This window comes from Puma concolor, chromosome C2 (genome assembly GCF_028749965.1).
Source record: "Puma concolor isolate L17-30 chromosome C2, mPumCon1.1.hap2, whole genome shotgun sequence".
In the NCBI taxonomy this organism is placed as follows: Eukaryota; Metazoa; Chordata; class Mammalia; order Carnivora; family Felidae; genus Puma; species Puma concolor.
This window is the reverse complement of record NC_141675.1, coordinates 125927932-125948764: the sequence shown is the minus strand read 5'-3', so window position 1 is coordinate 125948764 and position 20833 is coordinate 125927932. Positions and strand designations below refer to the sequence as shown.

Genomic DNA, 20833 nt, shown 5'->3' with positions numbered 1-20833 from the left:
GGCTCTTTTCAAACTGTGGTTTTTTGTGCTGGGCAAGTGGGTTTGCATGTGAGCCTTTTATTTATTTATTTATTTATTTGTAATTTTTTTAACTTTTCTTTATTTTTGAGAAACAGACAGACAGAGCATGAGTGGGAGAGTGGCTGAGAGAGGGTGACACAGAATCCAAAGCAGGATCCAGGCTCTGAGATGTTAGCACAGAACCATGAGATCATGACCTGAGCTGAATTCTGATGCTTAACCAATGGAGCCACCCAGGCACCCCTTATGTGAGCCTTTTAAAAGAGCAGAATTTTTGTTCCTTACAACCCTTTGTTTCCCCAAATGTATCTCTATTGGTTTTCAAAGCCAGATGTTTGGGGGCTTATCTCTCCATGGCAGGACCTGAGTGTTCGGTTGCCTGGTGTGAAGTACTAAACCTTTTCTTATTTCATTAGGGAGAAGATATAAAATATCTTTGTTTTATTAGTTTTTGTTTCTCGAGATCCCTTATAATTGCCAGTTGTTGCATGGAGTGGTGGGATTTTTGTGTGTGTGTATATATATATATATATATATATATACACACACACAAAATATACACACACATATATTTCTTGTGTCCCTGGAAGGACATATCATCATCTTGAGCCACCTTCAAGTTTGCTCCATTCCTTGTTCTTTTAATTCTTATAAAGTAGATTAATCATTCTTCATTCATTTACATAGCCCTCTTCCAAGAGCATTATAAGGAAACCCAACAAACATAAACAGTGAATAATCACTAAAAATTAATAAAGGCAAAGAAAAGAGTGAAATATGAATATACCAGACTGTTTAGGGCTCATCATGGAAAACTGTGCAGTTTGTACACTGAGTAAAGTTGACAGCTGCAGATCTCCTGGAAGCTGAAGTCCAGCAGCTCTTCTTAACAAATCATTCAACTGGCATTTGACTGTTTCCCAATAAAAGAGATACTTTTTATTTAATTTTAAAAAGCTTGAATTCACTTAACAGGTTGCTTTGTTCTGTTTCATTTTTTAAAAATAACTTGCAAAAATGGTGCAATATAGGCCATCAACAGCCCTCTCTATGAGAACAGACATTTAGTATGCTTTTATTGTCATATCCTCAGCACCTTGATTAGCCTCTGATGCATAATAAAAACTCAATAGATACTTGTTAAATGAATACACAAAAGCATTGAACCATGGATCAATATGTAACTAGAGAGATGCTTATAATGGCATGGTTTTGTACTCTGTCCTTGACTCTGAGCCAGTTAACATTTTTATTAATGCCTTAGATATAGAAAGAAAAATTATGCTGATTACGTTTTCAAATGATCCAAATCTGAGAGGATTAACTAATGCAATTGATATTATCAAGGTTCAAAAATAAAAATGGCAGGGTAAATGATGAGCCCAGACTAACACAAATCAATTTAACCAAAATAACTACCCTGCAAGTGGACTCAAAGAATCAATTTTAGGACTATATTCTTGGGAAATCTTGACAAAAAGTAGTTTATATGAAAAATGCCTAAGAATTTTTGTTGACTAATATTATGAAAGGAATTAGCAAAATGACTCAGTGCTAAAATAGTAAATGATTAAAGAAAATAAGATGTCAAAACTTAAAGACATAGTACATTAACCAAATGTTGGATGTATCATTCAACATCTTAAGTATATGTCAGTTTGGGATGCCACATTTTTAAAGCTTGTATTGGTATAAGCAGAGTTTGTCCTGCAGAATGATTGACCTTCAAGGAGAATGAAGGGGAAAAATGTCTAAGTCTTACTTGATATTCTTCTCCAGATATTTGAAGGACTTTCCTGTCTTACATTGAATTTCTCTAGAAAGCAGGACTAGAATTTATTTTGGGAAGGTAAAGGGAATATAAGAAAATATAAGAAAAATATAATAAAAGGTATGTAACAATTAAAGCAATCAAAAATCTAAATAGGCTATGTTTAAGGCATTGTGCTCTCCCCTCCATAATATTCACAAAGTTTCCAAGTGATAGTGACATGTGTATGAAGAACAGTCCTCTTTATCCGGGATCATATATAACTTTGAAGACTTCTTTCTTGGCCAAGATGCTATGCTATACCATGATTCTAATTCTAGTATGGAATAGCAAGGATAAGTAGGGAAAAAAGCAACTTAGTCTCTGTCCATTTATTGATCCAGAAAAATGTTCATGGATTAGTCCATGTAAACCATTGAGCACCTTTCGCCCTCGTCTCACCTAAACATGAGGAGCTACAAATATATACACAGCTGCCTTCACTGATCTCTCTCACTCACTCTCTCCTTCTCTCTTCAGGCATATTCAAATGCTGTTATCAACTGTTGGTGGGCTGCTGGACCACCCATCAGGTACTCCTTTGCTTTTCTGTCCCACTCTCCATTAATTGTTAGCATAGTCATGAGGTCATTTTGTCTACAGAAAAGGCATCACATCAATACATTCATTAAAGAATCCTTCTTTACCCAATAGCAATATTGAAGTTATCTTGTGCAGAGGATTTCTAAAGAAAACATGTTTGTTTGTTTTCTGTCACCTTTAATCATTACCCTGTTCGAGAGACAATTTTAAAAAATTAGTAAATGGAAGCTGAATCCAATGTATATTTGTTTCTTACACTAAAAGTTATTTTGTTTGTGTCTGTTTTGCTCAATGCCCATATATTGGTTTACCTAAAAGGTGGGCTAACACAATAAAATGGGGAGAAAAGTGGATTGCAAATACCCAGTTCATCATATAAGCTACATACCTGCATGCAGATACTATTATCAAATGTGAAAATACTAGAAACAACACATAGAACCGTTTTTCTCTTCAAAATTTGTATAATACAATGAAAAGAACAACCATTTTAAAGTACCAAATTCAAAGAAAGAAATTTTCTGATAGCACAACATAGAACTGCAGAACAGAACTAATCTCATGCTCCAAATACCAAGTCAAAGTAAAAAGCTCCAGTCATAACAAATATTCCATTCAGCAAGGGGTAAGTCATACCTATCAGGCAATAAATGTATTTGATGACAAAGGATAATCTGAGCCCAGAGATTCATCCAATATGGATCCTTTTGGACCAAAATATGAATCATAAAATCAGCCTCACAATGAAATACAGCAACCAGGTGAAAACTCCTGCTGCTGCTTTCGACACTGCTACACGCAGAATTTGAAACAGAAATATGAGGAGCAGATGGAAGAAGCGTTCTGACCTACAGTAGGTTGATCGTACTTAGAGGCAGTTCACTAATTTCTTCTTGTCAACCATGAATCACCCAACTGCATTCTTCTCTTGTTTACACAATCTATTAGCAAGCAGATTTACAGTTTATACTAGCATTAACGTACAGAATATGTGGTTAAATTCTCTTCTTTATCCAAGAAATTCTAAGAAAGTATACTCTCAAAATATGATTATAACTGACAAAATATTTGTGGAAATGTTTTATTATGTTCCAAAAGCACTAGATGTCCTGTTTAGTTCATTGGACAGAAAAAGACAAAGCTTATTCATATAACATATGAAGACAGAGGTAAGGTTAAATCCATTGTTCTTATCAATACATATCAAGTAAGTGTAACTCATTTACTTAAAGTAAAGCAAACTTGGTGTACCTGGGTGGCTCTGTCAGTTGAGTGTTCAACTCTTGACTTTGGCTCAGATCATGATCTCATGGTTTGTGAGATCAAGCCCCACATGTGACTCCACATTGACAGTGCAGAGCCTTCTTGGAATTCTCTCTCCCTTTCTCTGCCTCTCTCCTTGCTCATGCGTACACATGCTCTCTCACTCTCTCTCTCTCTCTCTCTTTCAAAAATAAATAAATAAATAAACTTTAAATAAATAAAGCAAAATAAAACAGTTTCTCCTAAAATAAAGACATTCAAAGAAATTTTTTTAAGTAGACAAAAATAGACCTGCCTAATGCAGTGTCATTTTTATGAAGAAAAATTTAATAATATCTACTGAAATTACACATACATTTGCCCTTTGACCTATAATCCCATCTCTAGGAATATATCCCAAAGATATAGTAGAAATAATATGAAGAGCAATATGGGCAATGTTATTGAAGAACTGTTTTATATTAGCCAAAAAATAGTGATAATTAGCCTAAATATCCATCAATATGGGACTTATTTAATAGGTTATTATATGTGCCACAAGGTATAACTCTCTGCTACTTTACAAATAAATAAGGAAATTTCTATATATTACTTAGTGTAACTTCTTACATCTATCATTTATTGAAAAAAGCAAGGTAGAAAAAGAGTGAATATATTACAGTTTACCTAAGAAAGGACATGAATATATATGTTTATATTTGATAAACAAGCAATGGGATGAAAACCTGAGATTAAAAAAAAATGTTTACCAATAGGTAGACCAAGGGTTTAGGATCGTGGGCAAACGAATAGGAGCAATATATCTTTGGATACACATAAACACACGCACATGCACACGCACACACACAATCCTGAAAAAATAAAAACTATACAACAAATAACTATAAACACATAAACAAAATTGGGTAACTTGTTGGTGGCATAACTACCCAGGGGGTAGATATTTCATGAGCTTTTAACATAGCAATGAAACTAAAACAAAAATAAAAATATACACTGATTTCCATAATCATACTGTTGGTGAAATTGTGAATATCAATGGATAATTTTGTATATTTTGTGGGATAAAGCAGATAATAATCTATCACTGCTAGCACTGTTGGGAATTGGCATTGTGCGTGTGGCAGAAAGGGGATTTGAAATAATATTAGAATCAGTTAAATGAAAATTCAGTAGTTTTGAGTTATAATTGAAAAAATCAGTTGAACTCATAATATATTTTACCTTAAAAAAAAAATCCTATCTACACTCACTGATGAGTCCTAAAATTAATGACCTACCCTTGCATATAAATTAAAGGGCACCTTGGAAAAATGTCCATTCCAGCTATGGAGCTGAATACATACAAAATGATCATGGAAGTTCATAAGTCTCAAGGAAGATATCAAAAACTACTCTAGTCATAACAAAAGGAGTAACAAGTCAATTTGATTGGGCTTCCATTGGCCAAACAATGGACAAGAAAGATATTTACTGTAATGGAGGAAGCACTTCAAGTACACTTAAATTAATGAATTCATAATTATACTAAAGGAGAAAACAAATTGGTCACCATTGACGTATACTAATTAACCCACTATTTTAAAAACTGATCCAAAGAATAAAAGTAAATATTCATCTTGCTTTTTCTATGTGAATTTTACTGAACAATAACCAAATAGACAAACCAAGTATTAGTCTTTACAGAATTAATCCAGGTAACAGATGAAAAAGGAATTAAAAGAATCAAAGTATAACCAGTTTTCAGTCCCTGAAATATTAATGAATAGAGACATTAATTATTAATGGCAATTAAGTAACAGAAAGAAAATTATGTGCTTCCTAATGAAAGGACATACACCACCAACGAAGGAGATTTAGCAAAAATATTACATTTGAATCTGATCAAGCTTTTAAATTCAACTACCAATGCACACAATATATGGGGGCTAGACAAATATGCTAAAAGACACCATGAAGATTCAATCAGCTAAATCCAGACTGGGAAACACTAAAGAAAAATCACAATGTTTTTTCTAACACACAAACATCAAAGAAAGAAAAGATGGAGAGGAAACCTCTAAATTAAGAGATTAAAAAGACAATTCAAATCAAATGTACTGTGAAAACCTTGTTTGCATATCAAGTGAATCAAACAATTAAACAATTATATTTATGAGGCAATTGAAGTTAGAATACTGACTGGTATCTTATGTATTAAGGAATTTTGTCATATTCAAGTGTGATGACAGTAATGCATTTTTTAAGAGTCCTTAACTTTTAGAGATATGTATTGAAATAAAGTTTAAATGCTACAATGCTGGGGATTATTTCAATATAATGCAGTAGGGTCTTCATAGGTGAGGGTATTAGGTCAAATTCCCCTAAAGCAGACCTGGTGACAAGGATTTATGGTCCCCTTTTGTCAAGTTAGCACTGCTAGCCAGGGAAAACAGAATAAGAGTGAGGAGTACAGGTGAGATTTCATGGAATGTCCTACAGAAAGTAGTTATAACATGATCCTACAGTGGAGGTCAGTAGTACAAATTAAACCTTTGACATTTCCAGACCCAATACAGAGGAGTTATGCTTCCATGCCCCACATCTGTCAGTAATTGTTCAAGAGCCATTCAGCAACTTGCAAATTCCCAGGCACCACTGTCTTGGAAATGAGAGTGGAGAGTCAGAAACACACAAATCAGGAATTAAGAAACCTACTCTGCATGTTGCAAGGATTGTATGTTACAGGGACTATGTGTGAAACAGGATTGGTCAAATTGATAATTCTAAAGTCTGGATGATGGATTGTGGATACATGGATGTTCACTCTATTATTATCTGTGTACTTTAGAATTTGTTGTAAATCCTCTGTCTACAAAAGATTTAAAATATGAAATTTCTAAAATAAACAAATAGACTGATTTCAAAGCACTCTCCTGGTATTCCTTGGGTTTATGGCAGCTTAACTTCAATCTCTGCCTCCATCTTTACATGGTCTTCTTCCCTGTGTCTCAGCATCCATGTTTCTCAAATCCCTCCCTCTCCTTTCTCTTATAAAAACAACAGTCATTGGATTTAAGGCCCACCCCAAATCAAGATGATCTCATTTCAGGATTCTTAATTACATCTGCAAAAACTCTATTTCCAAATAAGGTCACACTCACAAGTATCCAGGGTTAGGACTTAAAACTATCCTTTGGGGGGAAGGGTCACCATTAAACCCACTACAGGTTGAGTAAGGACAGGGAGTGATTTAAATGAACTTGGCATAAAAAACAGGGGCAGAGTCTTCAGGCATTGTCATCTCTCTCTCCTCTAGTTCCTGGGCAAAGTCCTTAGGTTATCTAGTAGCTACCCACCCTTCTCTCATCTGCTGTGTGGTCTGTTTACCAATAACTGCCAAATTTCCTTTGCGGAAGCTGACTCATAGCCTAGAAGATGGCCTGCAAATCAGCTTCTCCTGGAATCCAAAAAGGCCTCCTGGCTAGAGAGAGGCTGCACACTTCTTAATGCAGCGGCTTCTATTTGGACATGAGCCTGAAGAGGAGAAAGTAGGGACACTCTTCTAGCTTCTTAACTCATTCTCAGGGGTATGAAAATTGCTGGGAGATTATTTATCTCCTGTATCTTATCCTCTTACCAGAAAATAGAAAGTTGTAGACACAGAGTATATTCTCTTCACACCAAGAGAGCTCTCTGAACTAAGTCAGCCAGACTAATCGTTGATATATTAAAGAAGTCAATAAGGAAATTTAGAAAATCCTTTTCCAAGCTAATTTGCCTGGTTTAAAAGCCTACTATGTCTTGCTGCCAGAACCTTTTAGGGAATGCAAAAGTGAAACATTTTCTGGGTATCTCTGTTTACTTCTGTAGCATTGCTAATAACTGCCCACTCAACCACCCTCCATCCTAGCAGGGAGATGGATACCTGGGCTAATTACGGTTAAGAATCTTAATCTCAACGTTTTACCCTATCAAATAATAAAATAAGACACATGAAATGAAAAAGCCAACGAAAAGTAAGAAAAAACACAGAAATGAAAATAAAGTAGAGCGAAAGGGCTTGCTCCTCTGTGACCCTCAAATTCCAAGCTCCTGGCGGTTTCCCCTCCTCGGCCCTCTTTAGCAAGTGTTCTCCTCCTTGGGTTCCTGTTGGCGCTCCTCAGCCCGCTTCCTTCATCAGCACTGAGAGCAGGACGCACTCCCTCGAAGGGGCCTCGTCCCCACCCCACGCCACCCCCACTCCGTGAGGTCGCCGCAGCCTTCCAGCCACAGAATTTCACCAGCTGCTGCTGTCGCGGCTTGTCTGGGGCCTGTTTCCCACCCCCCACCTCACCCCCGCCTACTCAGCAAGCAGCTGATTTTCTTTTAACTCCAGTTTAATAGCATTATCTCAAAGCCCCAGTGTGACTGAAGCTTAAAAGAGCATCAGCTGTGGAACTGTTTGCGTATATGGGTTGGAGAAATCTGAAACCCACACTTAACATGCCTTTCCCCAGCTAAAGCAAAAGAAGTTTGACTCCTGTAGGTGGAACAAAGGAGGGGTGGGAAGCTTTTCTTAAACTAACTCTGTGTACATGCCTGAGCAACTTTACAGCGCGTGTTCAGCTTTAATCAGAAGATTTCTGCACAGCCTCAAGACCTAACCTCGGCCTCCAGCACGCGGTGCTCACTGCGCCTTATCCTGTAAAATCAGTGAACGCTCGGGTGCACATATGCACAGTAGCTGACTTTACAAAATGGGTAGAAATGGCACTCCAGGGCCAAAGCTTGCCCTTTGTTTAAGACTGGATCCGATTCATGTTACAGGTATTTTTTCTTTCCTTAAGATTACAAAAGTGTGATATTAGTTCCCTTGCCTATAATACATCAGCTAGATTTACAAAAATTAATGGTAGAAGTAGCTTGCGGCTAGAGTGTTAGGAGGGGGAAAGACTATATGTCCTTTGATCTCTCATGAATTTCTTCCTTTGTAGACTGTATGTGCCTCTTATATGAATTATATACAAAAAAAAAAAAAAATCTACCCATCATGGACAAAGGACCTGAGTTTAGAATGAAAGCGAAGACGACAGAAAGGAAAGAAGAACCTAGCCCATAATTCAGTAGAGCTCTATTTTTGTCTAGCTCCTTTACCAAAGGAGTCACAGGTGAGTAAATAATCCTTCTCTTGAGTCAAACCCAGAATCTTCCTTGCCCTTCCCCACCCCAAGTTCCTTTGTTGTTTAGATCCCACGTGGGAAAATAGAGCTTCTGCCCAGGCTGATCACTTAAATGTTCTACCCTGGGTTTAACTTGAATCACATGGCATTTTAGCTCAGAAAATGCAACAAATTTTTGATTTAAATCTTTTTAAAATATCCTTTTACTGCTATTCAAATTTAATTATTGTAAGAACAGTACCACTATATTAAAATATAATCACCTTACACCTTTTGGCTTCATGACAATGTTCATAAAGTGCTTAATATTCATGTAACATGCTACCTCACCCTGTAATATCACTATATTTATGGAAAGAAATTGTAATCCTCTTTACTGGCTCAGGTTAATTCCAATAAAATATTAAATCCATTTTCTAATCTAAATGAGTTCATTAGGAGAGGCATGGTACTGAGAATACCAAACTCTCTATAGAGTTCAGCTTCATTACATTTCCGCACTGTGCGTTTCCAGAGCTGTTGTACTACATTTATGAGGATTTATCTGTACTGTTCCAAAAACATTCATCCTAATTCTACTCCTTCTGTGCATGCTAATCATGAATATGTTAAGTGGAAATACTAAGCTTGTAGCCAATCTCATCCCCAGATGGGTTCAAGTTATGATTACAGAAGCAAATTTGCCATAAGCACTCTTACAGCAGTGCCAGTGAGGAGGAAATGAAGGTTTGGAGCTATGCTAAAAAAGAGAGACAGGGAGAGAGAGAAAAGACAGTTTGAGACAGAGTGGTAATGTCATGGATGCTAGAGGGAGGGGAAAGGGTATTTCTAGATTGCTGTGTCTCAGAGAGAGCTTCTAGAATATATAAATAGATCTGTTCAAAGAAATTTAAAACAAATACAGGGATTAAATCATTAGTTTTAACTGCCTGGAGTCTCCAAAAGTCCATAATCCAAAGTTGAACTCCACATTATTCAGCTCATTACATCTAGCAAAGCTTTACTCCATTAAGCTCTCCATTTGAAAGGAATAATGGACTTTTTAGGAAGGGAAGATGAGACCGGTCTGGGATGTTCAGGTAGTGAGTAATTATACAATCCCCAACTGTTTGCCCACACAGTGATTTGACCTGTTTTTCACATATACCTAGCAGTTCCTTCCCTTCCCTTGCAGGTAAGAGAAAAATAAAATATTAAGGACTCTGGCTTACATAGCACATAGAATGAACCCACTAAGAATCTTCCAGTCACCTCCCATATTTGCATTTGCAGTGACCTCTTAGTACATTTTAAACTACATTTCAGATGCTTGGTTAATAAAACATTTTTCAAATAGACATGTGGTAGATACATACCTATTTTTAGTAAAAGATCAAACGAAGTTCTGCAAGAAGCAAGTTATTTCTGAGTGCTACTTATTAAAGGTGGACTCAGGCCCTTGTTAATCTGTACAATGTTAGCCATAAATTGTCAGCCTAAATAAATTGTCAGTGAAATCCAGCGGCCACTGGTTGTCACTGTTGTACCACAAAACAGAAATGCAGGTACTAGTCTTTCAAAAGACTGCCTTTAAAGAACAAAGTTTGAAATGATGTATTTGACTATGTGGTTAATCACTAAAACAGAGCACAGAAAGCCATACCAAGGCCCCATGGATTTCAGACTATTAGGCATTTCGATGTGGAAGTCTGACCCAAAAGAGATGTAAAATAAAGATATGATTATATACTTAAACAAATACTTATTTCAGTTAGGTGAGCTACATGCTGTATCTTTAAAGCACACATTCTTTCTGATGTTTAAAGTAAATACTATGTTAATGTCCAGTGTATATGAATTGATCACTTCAAGACTTAGATACATTATTCAAATGAAGTGCTTTCTAGTGCTTGCACTTATAACATTTTTAACCAATAGATGAGTAGACAGCCTTGACATAATCTTCCCTTTTCCCAAATCTTATTAAAACTGGCAGGACAAGAAATCAATGGGATCCTGAATATAAAATCCCAAAATATTCTTCTGTGTTTGAAATTAATTAAGTACTGTGATGCAGGAGTCTCAAATCAATAAACATCAATGACGGTAGTGTTAAAGGTGGGGAGACTTGGCAAGAAATCGGCATGGTATTCATGGTTATAAGATGATTATCTACTCAATGAAATTAAAGGTTAAAATTAGACCAACTATGCTTTGGGAAAACGCAGAGGCAGGTCTGGAAAGTCAAGAACAATGTGTTTTTTCAAATTTGAAAAATCATACTTTTTAAATGAATACAAGGTTATCACTTCTATTTCAATTTTAATAAAATAAGATATCTTCCAAACTGTGTTCACAATCAGTAAAAAGCCGGGCACTGGTGTTTTCCAGTGATAACAGCCAGAGTTGGGAGAGGAGGGGAAGGCTAAAATTATCAAAGGTTTCTTCACTCATTATCATTTGTAGGGACCTAGCTGGACTGTGGAGGCTACTCTCATATGGTTCTCAAGATAAAGTACTGTTTTTTTCAAGGTCAGTCTTTGTTGTTTTATTTTTATTCCCTTTCTTTCTTCCTTTCCTCCTTTTTTTTTCTTAACCTCAGACATAAGTTATAACGCAGAAGCAATGAGGCAAAGCACATAATCAAGAAAGATGAGATAATACTACCTATGTTACTAACAATAGGTATAAGTATCAGTTTGTCCCACTTTAACTTTTTCTCATTAAAAATAGGTAAAAATATAAAGAGACCACGTCAATTACACTGCTTATGTGAGATTACATTTTCATTAACACATAAGCATTTTAAATACATTGATTTTTGTCATAATATGGCCACTGGGAATAATTGCCTTCTCTAGCAAGAGACGATCCTGGTGGCAGAAACAATTTCACAACAAAGGTGTTTATACTATGCAAAGAAAGTTATTAATAGTGACATCTATTCATATAATCTCCTCACAGTGTGTTCTGTAAACCAAGAATTTTTTAAAGTGGGAGGAAGAGCAGCTAAAATAATCAATAGGGTGCTTGTGGAATATGACAGTTCCTGGATCTTTATACAAGGACTTTGGAGTCAGAATCTCTCCATAGAGTCTTTAAATTTTCAGCAAACTTCCCATTTGATTAGAAACATTAAACTTTGAGAGTCACTCTTTCTGTCTCATTAAAGAAGAGAAAAAATATTATGGCATTATAAACTTTATAATTATGGCATTTTCATGATCAACAGAATCAAAGAACAAAGGTTATATAATATAATTTAGATGAACAGCCCAGAATAGAGGTAGCATTATTTTTATTTCCTAATATAATAATTATATATGTTTACAATGGGATATTTCATTAACTACAGGAAATAGAAACACTAATGCAAAAAAAAAGTTTTTGAAAATGGCATGTGATGAAAGAGGTTCCATCAAATACACACTAAGTAGCCAAAACAAAACAAAACAAGACAAACAAACAAACCAAAAAAAAAAAAAAAAAAAAAAATCCCTCATCTCTTCTGTCCTATGATAGCTCTTGTACCATTGCTTTGTTTGCTGATTTTTTCTTTGGGTTTCCTCAGATGGTTAATAAGTTACTTCAGGAAAGTTTCTTTGTGTTCAAATTGTTTGCATCTCCAAAATACTACACTCAGCTTTCTTCATGTAGTAGGTACAGAGTAATGATTTGGTGAATTAGAAAGCTAATTAATTAAGCACACACTGCATACTTCCCTAAGACCACAGATATAGTCTTTAAACATTTAGGGTAAAGCACATTTTTGTAAATTAAATAACTTTCAGTTTAGTGCTTAAAGTAATATCATTTAACATCCAACTACACTCTAGTGCTATGTGCCCTCCATATTCTCTGAAATGTGCCCTCCATATTCTCTGAAAGAAGTGCAATGAATACATAAATAGCCTTAAGCAAAAGAAAAGAAAAGATTAGGAAGAAAGAAAGCATCAAAATGTAATATAGGGCACTTGGGTGTCTCAGTTGGTTGAGCATCCAACTCTTGATTTTGGCTCTGGTCACAATCCCAGGTTTATGGGATCAAGCCCTGGAATGGTCTTTGTGCTGAGCATGGAACCTGCTTGAGATTCTGTCTCCCTTTCCCTCTTCTCCCCTCCTCCTCTCCCCTGCTCTCTCTCTCTCAAATAAATTAAAAAAAAATGTAATATCAACATCACCAGCCTAATATTTAAAGCTATGGCAATTTCTAGTTTCTTCTTCTCCTTCTTCTTCCTCTCCTCCTCCTCCTTCTCCTCCTCCTCTCCTTCTCTTTCTTCTTCTCCTTCTTTTTTTAGAGCCAGAACATTTTAGTCCCAGCTACAGACTGTATTTCCCAAATTACCATGTAGCTAGGTGTGGCCATGTGACTGAGTTCTCTCCAAAGGAATATGACGTTGCAGTATAACTTCCGTAAGGGGAAATCTTTTTCCCTTTGGTTTCTCATTCCTTTTTCTAGGAGGTTAAAATGCTAGCATGGTGATGACCCAGCCTCAATCCTGATCGACTACAACACCCTTGAGAAGACACAATAATGAAACAGAAGGAACCTTAATTTCTACTCTAGACAGGTAAGAAAAAAGTAAAGTTCTAGCTTGTGTGAGGTGCTACATATTTAACTCTCTATCTTAGCCTATAACTAATTCAACTACACAAAAAATAGTATTGTGACCACGTTCAGTGCATTAATCCACTTAATGATGGAGTTTTCTTCATCATGAGCTGACTGATCTAGTACTGAGCAGGAGAAATTAGGGCAAGTTTCACTGGTACAGTGGGTGAAAGTCCAGAATGAGGAAGCACAGAAAGACAGTCAAAATCTTGGGAGAGAATTGATGTGAATGTTATGATTATTGATGATGAGCATTTGGGGTTAAAGAATCTGCTTTAGTCTCAAGAGAAAGTAGAATATTTAGTATTCTAAAATAGAAAAAAAAAAACATTTCTTGTCATGCCTGGGATAAACGTCATACTTAGAAAGTACCTAGAAGTGAGAAATACAAATTATTTAAGTAATTGCTTAACAAAACTAGGGAGCAAGTAAAGGATGAACAAAACCACAAGTAAAAAGCTTCCCATTTTAACTCATTTAATATTTTAAGACACATTTTTCTTAAAAAAAAAGACTAATTCTAATATCTGAAATAGTTATTTCTTAAACTTAGATTTTAAGCTACACATAATAATATTGTCAATTAATAAATATACCTTTCAGGTTGGATGTATTACAGTCTGATTTATGATGCCCCTTCTCCCTTCCTGTGAACCAAAATAGCCATGACTTTAAAGTGTGAAACAAGACATCACCTCTTAACATTTGTGAAATCTGGGCTCTTTTGAGAAGTCAATACAGAGAATAAGTAAAACAAGGGAGTTAGATGTTCAGAAAGGGGTTTTGTGAAGAAGACAGGAGTAGCTAACATAAAATTAGAAAAGAGGTTGCAGGGGCACCTGGGTGGCTCAGCTAAGCAACTCAACTCTTGATCTCGGCTCAGGTCATTCTCTCACAGTTCGTGAGTTCGATCCCCACGTCGGGCTCTGCACTGACAGTGTGGAGCCTGCTTGGAATTCTCTCTCCCTCTCTCTCTGCCCCTGCCCCACTTGTGCTCTTTCTCTCTTTCAAAAATAAATAAATAAACTTAAAAATGAAGAAAACTATTTAGAAAAAATGTTTATTTATGTTCACGATCTTTACTGACTCTGAACTTCCCTCACCGTTTGGATCACACTTGCCGGGGCTGTGCCCTGTCAGCAAAGTCAGTCCAGCCAAACCCCATCTGCCTCTGGTGGTTGCCAATCACTCAGATATGTCAAGATTCTCCTGGAATCTTTGTCAAACTCTCAGCTTCTGAACGAAGTTATTTTCCTCAGGGATGCTGGGAGAGTTTATACGTCAAATCACACTAACACCTTCACTCTGGCCATGCATCTTGTCTCTTTAGCCCTAGTAAAAATGTCTGAGTCTTATGTCCCCAAAAATTATCTCTATGCAGTAAAAATGCCTGAGTCTTATGTCCCAAGAAACTGTCTCTCTGCAGTAAAAATGCCAGAGTTTTTTCCCAAGAAACTGTCTCTAGATTTTAAGGTAGTCTTTAGCCAAGCAGATTCCCTATTATATAAGGCAAATGAAATGGGAACTCCTTTATCCCTTCATCTACAGATAATATGGACTTATTTTAAGTAGACTTTTTGAGGACAATGCCTGATTGGAACAGAGTGGAGACACTCTTGTTAAGATTCTGAGACAATATGATAAGAGGCAATCTACTCAGTGGGCAGTCTTTTGGAAATTCACTGGGCATAAGTTCACATGATATTTTTCACCCATCAGTGCAAATGAAATAGAGTTCATGCTTCTGAAACTGACCCGAATATTCAAGTCAAAATTACATTATTTTTATATTTTTATTAATTAAAAATTAAATATTTATTAATATTATTATATTAATATTAATATATTAATAACATTAATAAAAATAAAATATTTATTAATTTAAAAAACCTATGACATACGCCTTGCACCTTCAAACTTTTAATATTAGATTTTACCTGCCCATGTCTATAACGGTTACTCAATTTGCCCCATTGTATTTTCCATTCTATGCTTTGTGTATGCACAGCAATAATTGTTGCTGAACGTTTGAGCTCTTCCTCCTCACTGCTACAGAACAGCAAAAAGAAAAGAAAACAACAAAAACAAGACTCATTGTTCTTATCTCAACACTGCCAAATAGACAGACTTGAAATATCTAAGATTTTCATCCTTCCTGGAAATGGTTTTCAGCTTAAAGGCATTTGACCTGGAGTGAGGTTATATTTCAGTCAGCCTACTCAATGGTATCTAGAGAGGCCCGTCAGCAGAAGCTTAGCAGAAAAATATGAGTGAAAGTTCAAGTGCCTGGTAGCTGAGAAAGCTGGAGGAGGGCAATCGGCTTGAATATCAAAGCTAAATTCTGTCAAAATGTCAAATGTGATTTTCAAAACAAGACATCCCAGGAAGGCATTAATTGAGGAAGCTTTAAAAGTAGTTGACCTATTTGACTAAAGGTCATCTTAAAAAGCTTTGAAACAGTTCCTTGGGACATAAGACTCAGACATTTTTATTAGGGGTAAAGGGATAAGACGCGTGGCCAGAAGGTGTTGGTATCATGCGACATATAACCCCTTCCCAATCTCTCTGATGAAAATAAGTTCATTCAGAAGCCAAGGGTTTTGACAAGATTACAGCACAATGCAGACATATCTGAGCAAAACGTCTAAGGAATTTCATACTGAAATTGTTTATGGACAGGGATCAATTATGAATTGATAGTAGAGCTGATTAGTTTAGCCTGAGCATGTTAAAGGTGGTGTTTTCTAATATGGGTAGAAATGATCAGTGGAGAGAAAATATTTAAAACTCTTAGACTGGCGCCAGGTTAATTAAGACAAGTGTTGGTGACCAGGTCACTCTTCTCTGTATTCCGGGATGATGGCACAGAAGCCATCAATGCCTGATGCTGTACAACTCCCCTCCCCCACCCCCAAATTGAGCCACAACCTGGTCTGCAATGGCTGTGCATAAGCATTGTCTGCTGGGCCAGTTGGCAGCAATTTTCGATCTATTTCTGTAAATTGAGCTTCACAGTGCCCTTTGAATGTTTTCCCCTCTAGATTACAGGGGCTCCAGTGCTGTTCAGATACAGGAATCACTTTTGCCGTTAGCTACCTTCCAACATAATCGGGCCTGGATAAATTGAGTAGTGCACCTCATTTTTATTAGTCGGGTGTAGCATTGCCCAGAGCTGGTGCAAATGCTTTCAGGTTTAGTGAAAGATGGAGGAAAATAGTCAAAGAGGGAGTTGGCTACCTGATTCGAAGTTTAGAACAGTCGAGACTCAAACTGCCCCGCTCTCTGGCCAAGACTTTCTTTCATGATTCTATGAGATTTTTGTTGGAGATTCTTCAGGAATAAGTGAGCAGGTGTTCTTACTCTCTTGCAAGCTTGTGCTTAAACTGACTGAACAGTAGCAACCAGATAGTATTGCCTTCCTAAGAAGAGTGTGAAGAGGTGACAGGCATCAGGAAATTCTACCTAGGTGACATGTATGCTGTCATATCCCAGTGTCCATATGCTTAGTTAGGCACCACAGCCCAAGCATCTCTTCTCTGACATAATGATTAGGAAGCACTCACTCCTGTTCTCTCACTGTGACTTCACATGCATGAAATTACTTATTACTAACTCTGGATAACAACAACAAAAATTGGTTATGTGTGACCACTGATAGGAGCAAATCACCACCTCCCATTACAAATGCACAGGCAGACATGTTTATCTCCGGGTGTGTCTGTATCAGACACTTTCACACAATGGGCTTGGTAGATCTCAAGGAAGGTTACGGAGAGAGAACATAATTTCTTACAGTCACAAGGAGTGGAAATTGCATGTCGATTTTGTTGTTAATTTCCTCTCTACCTTCTACCATGATAGTTTTCACATTTACGTTAGCAGAAAAGGAAAGCAATTTGGTTACAACAGCAGGTTATTATAATCCTAATTCAATTCATAAGTACTACCAAGCAAGTGAACTAATACATTGGATATCTATTTATTGTAAAAATGTTGATAAGTTGGAAAGGTAACACTACCAGTCCCCTGAAACTCACCTGCAGTAATCAATAAGCAGATAGTAAACTAACACCCTTCCTGACACATGCAGTCCTCAAACAAGCATGATTGGATTTACAATGTTTACATAGGTTAAAACCATCTCTTTCTTTGTGTATTTTTTATGCCACCCAGGTCTGAGTTCAGTGCTTCCTTCAGAGAAATCTTGATCATACTTTCCCACAGTGAAGTCCCAAACCACTGTCCATCTCCATGTTCAGACTTATCTTACGTACGTACCACTTACAGGGAGTGATTTGGTATCCTTGGCCACCCTGTCACCTCATCACAGTCATTTATTTTTATTTTTTTGAAGACAGTCCTAACATCACTTATTTTATTTCTAAATATGTACATAAAACATAATATACTTCTATGACATAAAACTATGCTTGAACCAGAACTTTAATTTATGGTTTGATATTTTATGATTTGGTATCTTAAAGACACCGGTTGATAATAAATTGGCTTCTTTTTTATCACTGCTCTTGTGTTCTATTTTTTTTTTCCCAAGGCTGTTTTCTTCTAATCATTAATCCTATTGATTTTAAAGCAATATCTGCACTTGATTACATTAATAGTTATCACTGTTGATTTTATTAGTATGTTGCCTCCCCAAACTCTTAAATAAAAAACTTGAGTATGCTCTCTACACTTTTATGAACCCAAAAGTATCCTGTATTGTTACTTGCATGTGAGTGTAAAATGCTTCTAAATACAAAGTTCTGTTTGCAAAGTTCAAGGATATGATTGAAAATTTCCAACAATGTGGATTGAAATAAGCCAATGTCTCAGTACTCATAAACTCCATTTATCTACTTCAAAACAGAGCAGTTAGCCACTTTCAATAATTAACATCCCCCAAACCCTTCTGGCTCAGGTTGCCTTATGCATTACCCAAATGTTCAGAGCCTGGAGTAGATGCCAAACATACATATCTTCAGTGGTGTGCATTTTGAAAAGAGTTAAAAACCTGTATCAATATTCTTAAGATTTACACACCTTGTTACTAAGGACATAAACAATATCTGAGTCAATGGTTCCTCTCTTTAGGTGTGACTTAATTCTATGAAATGCAAGGAAAGACTGTCAATAAGGACAGCAGATGATCTATCTTGTGTTGCTTGTGTCTGGCATTGTGTAAAACTTAAGCTATTATTCCTTATGTCAAACCTCGACTATGATTTGAAGAGTACAAAAATAACACAGGAGTTAACCCATTTGTTCTCAATATCTGGCCTCCTGACGTGCTTTTTCTCCCTAGACAAAATGAGTAAGTTTTCACTTATGAAGTGCTTGCTACGCACCAGGCACAGAGCCACATTTTAATGGATTAAATACATTACATTTAATTCTCACAAAAGTCCTAGAGGGTAGGTACTAGTATTATTCCCATCCTGTGTTAGAAAACTGAGTCTTAGAGAGTTGAGAAACTTGACCTAAGTTATATAAGTAGTAAGTGGAGTAGGGACTCAAACCCAAGCAGGCTGATTTCAGAGAACATGCTATGTATTATTGAATTTCACTGTCTCACCTTCATGGTGCTTGATTCCATCTTAACCAAGCATCAAGGCACAGCCAGGCTTGTCACTGGGGATGAGATTGGCAGGGGGCTTGAGGGGATGTGGTAGTAAATCTGGAATTAACGTCATCCTAAACTTGGTATTCCTGGATCTGTGTTCCGCCTACAAAGCAGCAGTCTCTCCCCAGTCCATTCGCAGTTTACCAGTCCTAATGCTGGAAATTCGGCTTGGCTTCTAAAGTCCCTCTAGCTGCCTTCACTTTTCCATAGACCATTCCATTTTCTGGAACCTTGAACCCCTGCTTACCTCTTATGGACTCCCACATGAACTATGTTCTTCTTCACCTCAATCTTATCCTAAGATCTTCCTTCAAATTAGATAAAAATTTCCTGAGATTATGGTAGAACCACTGGGATATAAGCAGAGATAAGCATCACATGGAGTTAGAAAGGATTATTTTCCTCTGAATGTTCCAAATTCCTCACTGCCCTTAAAACTACAGAATCTGCACTCGTCAATGTGTGTGAGAGGCCCTTATTTCAATTTCTCCTCTTCCCCTTTGGACAGTTGGCCTTCTTATCCACTGCTCCACCCATACCTCCAGCTCTTCGGCATTAGCTGCTTTTTTAAAAACACACTGCAGGAAAGGTGCTGTTTTTCAAAGGTAATGAATGTTTCTATTTTTGGTTTTAAATAATAATTTGTTTTTAATCTGAGCCTGTATTCAAATACATTTAATCCTTATCCTTTTTATTCTTCCTCCCTGATTCTCTCTTAATGGTTTTACTAGAAGACATACCAATGTCCTTATTTATTGTCTTTCTTGCCTCCTTTGATAGGAAAGAAGAAAGAGAACACACCTTCATCGCTCCTATTTTTTGTTCAACCACAGTAGCTAATATATTCACGGATACATCAAAAGAAAAACTCCAACCATCCTGTTTTCTTTCACTCAAGCAAAATCAACTTTCCTCATTTCCCAACAAATATTTCATCAGGATGCTATAATATTGTGTATATTAAAATAGTTCTCCATTAGTTTTCTAGTTTCTTCCCCTTTTACATTATATTTGAGGCTACATTCTTATTTGGGAAATTCTGCCTTCAGTATAATGCCTGGAAAAGTGTGGGTGCTCTTTATTAAATAAATAAACTATATATACTATAGTAATAGTAAACTACTATGCTGACATGGCAAACTACTTCATAGCAAAAAATAAAATAAAAACATTGTCATTTAATTAGCAAAATAATACATTTTTAAGCTTCAAAAAAGAGAAAAACATAATTGAGTGTCTATATCTACAGAATATACCCTTTTTCCAAGTTAAAATACTTCTTTCTATATTACAAAGAATCAACAGATTGTCATGTAGATCACTTTTTAATCACTACCATTTTCAAAGTTTCATTTATTTATACAATGATCTGCTGTGGGGGGGGGGGGGGAGGGATTCCAAAGCGTTCTAAAACTCAAGCACTGATATTGGTAAAACCTCAAACTGTAGAATAATATTTATATATAAAGAGTAAATGCAACCTTGAGTAGACTTTCTCAGCTGCCAGTTTTAAATCAAAATGAATCAAGTGTTACCTGTGGGAAAAATTTTTTATTTTATATCACAGCGTCCCCAAGGGCAGGGGGAGAAGCTCCATAAATACTTGTTGAATTGACTTTCCAGCATTTTGAAAAAAAAACTAAATTTTTTGGAAATTGATGCTTCACTTCTACCTCAATTTTTCATGGCTTTTCCCATTAGAGAGAGAGGAAGAGAGAGAAAGAGAGAGAGAGAACATCATTTTTAATATTTGCTTTACATGTTCCACAGTTTTTTTTTAATATTAACATTTTAGAAATGGTTTAGTTACTATTTCTAATTTTTGTTGGTTTTAATGACAGAAA

The 20833-nt window shown here is 36.3% G+C and overlaps 1 long non-coding RNA gene across 1 annotated transcript; it reads left to right on the top strand.

Moving 5' to 3' along the window:
* The first annotated feature begins 8645 nt into the window (after positions 1–8645).
* On the top strand, positions 8646–19976 carry LOC147577528 (uncharacterized). The gene is made up of 3 exons (XR_015255852.1): positions 8646–8766; positions 13217–13328; positions 19770–19976. It is a non-coding gene; the product is annotated as an uncharacterized LOC147577528 (long non-coding RNA).
* The last annotated feature ends 857 nt before the right edge of the window (positions 19977–20833 follow it).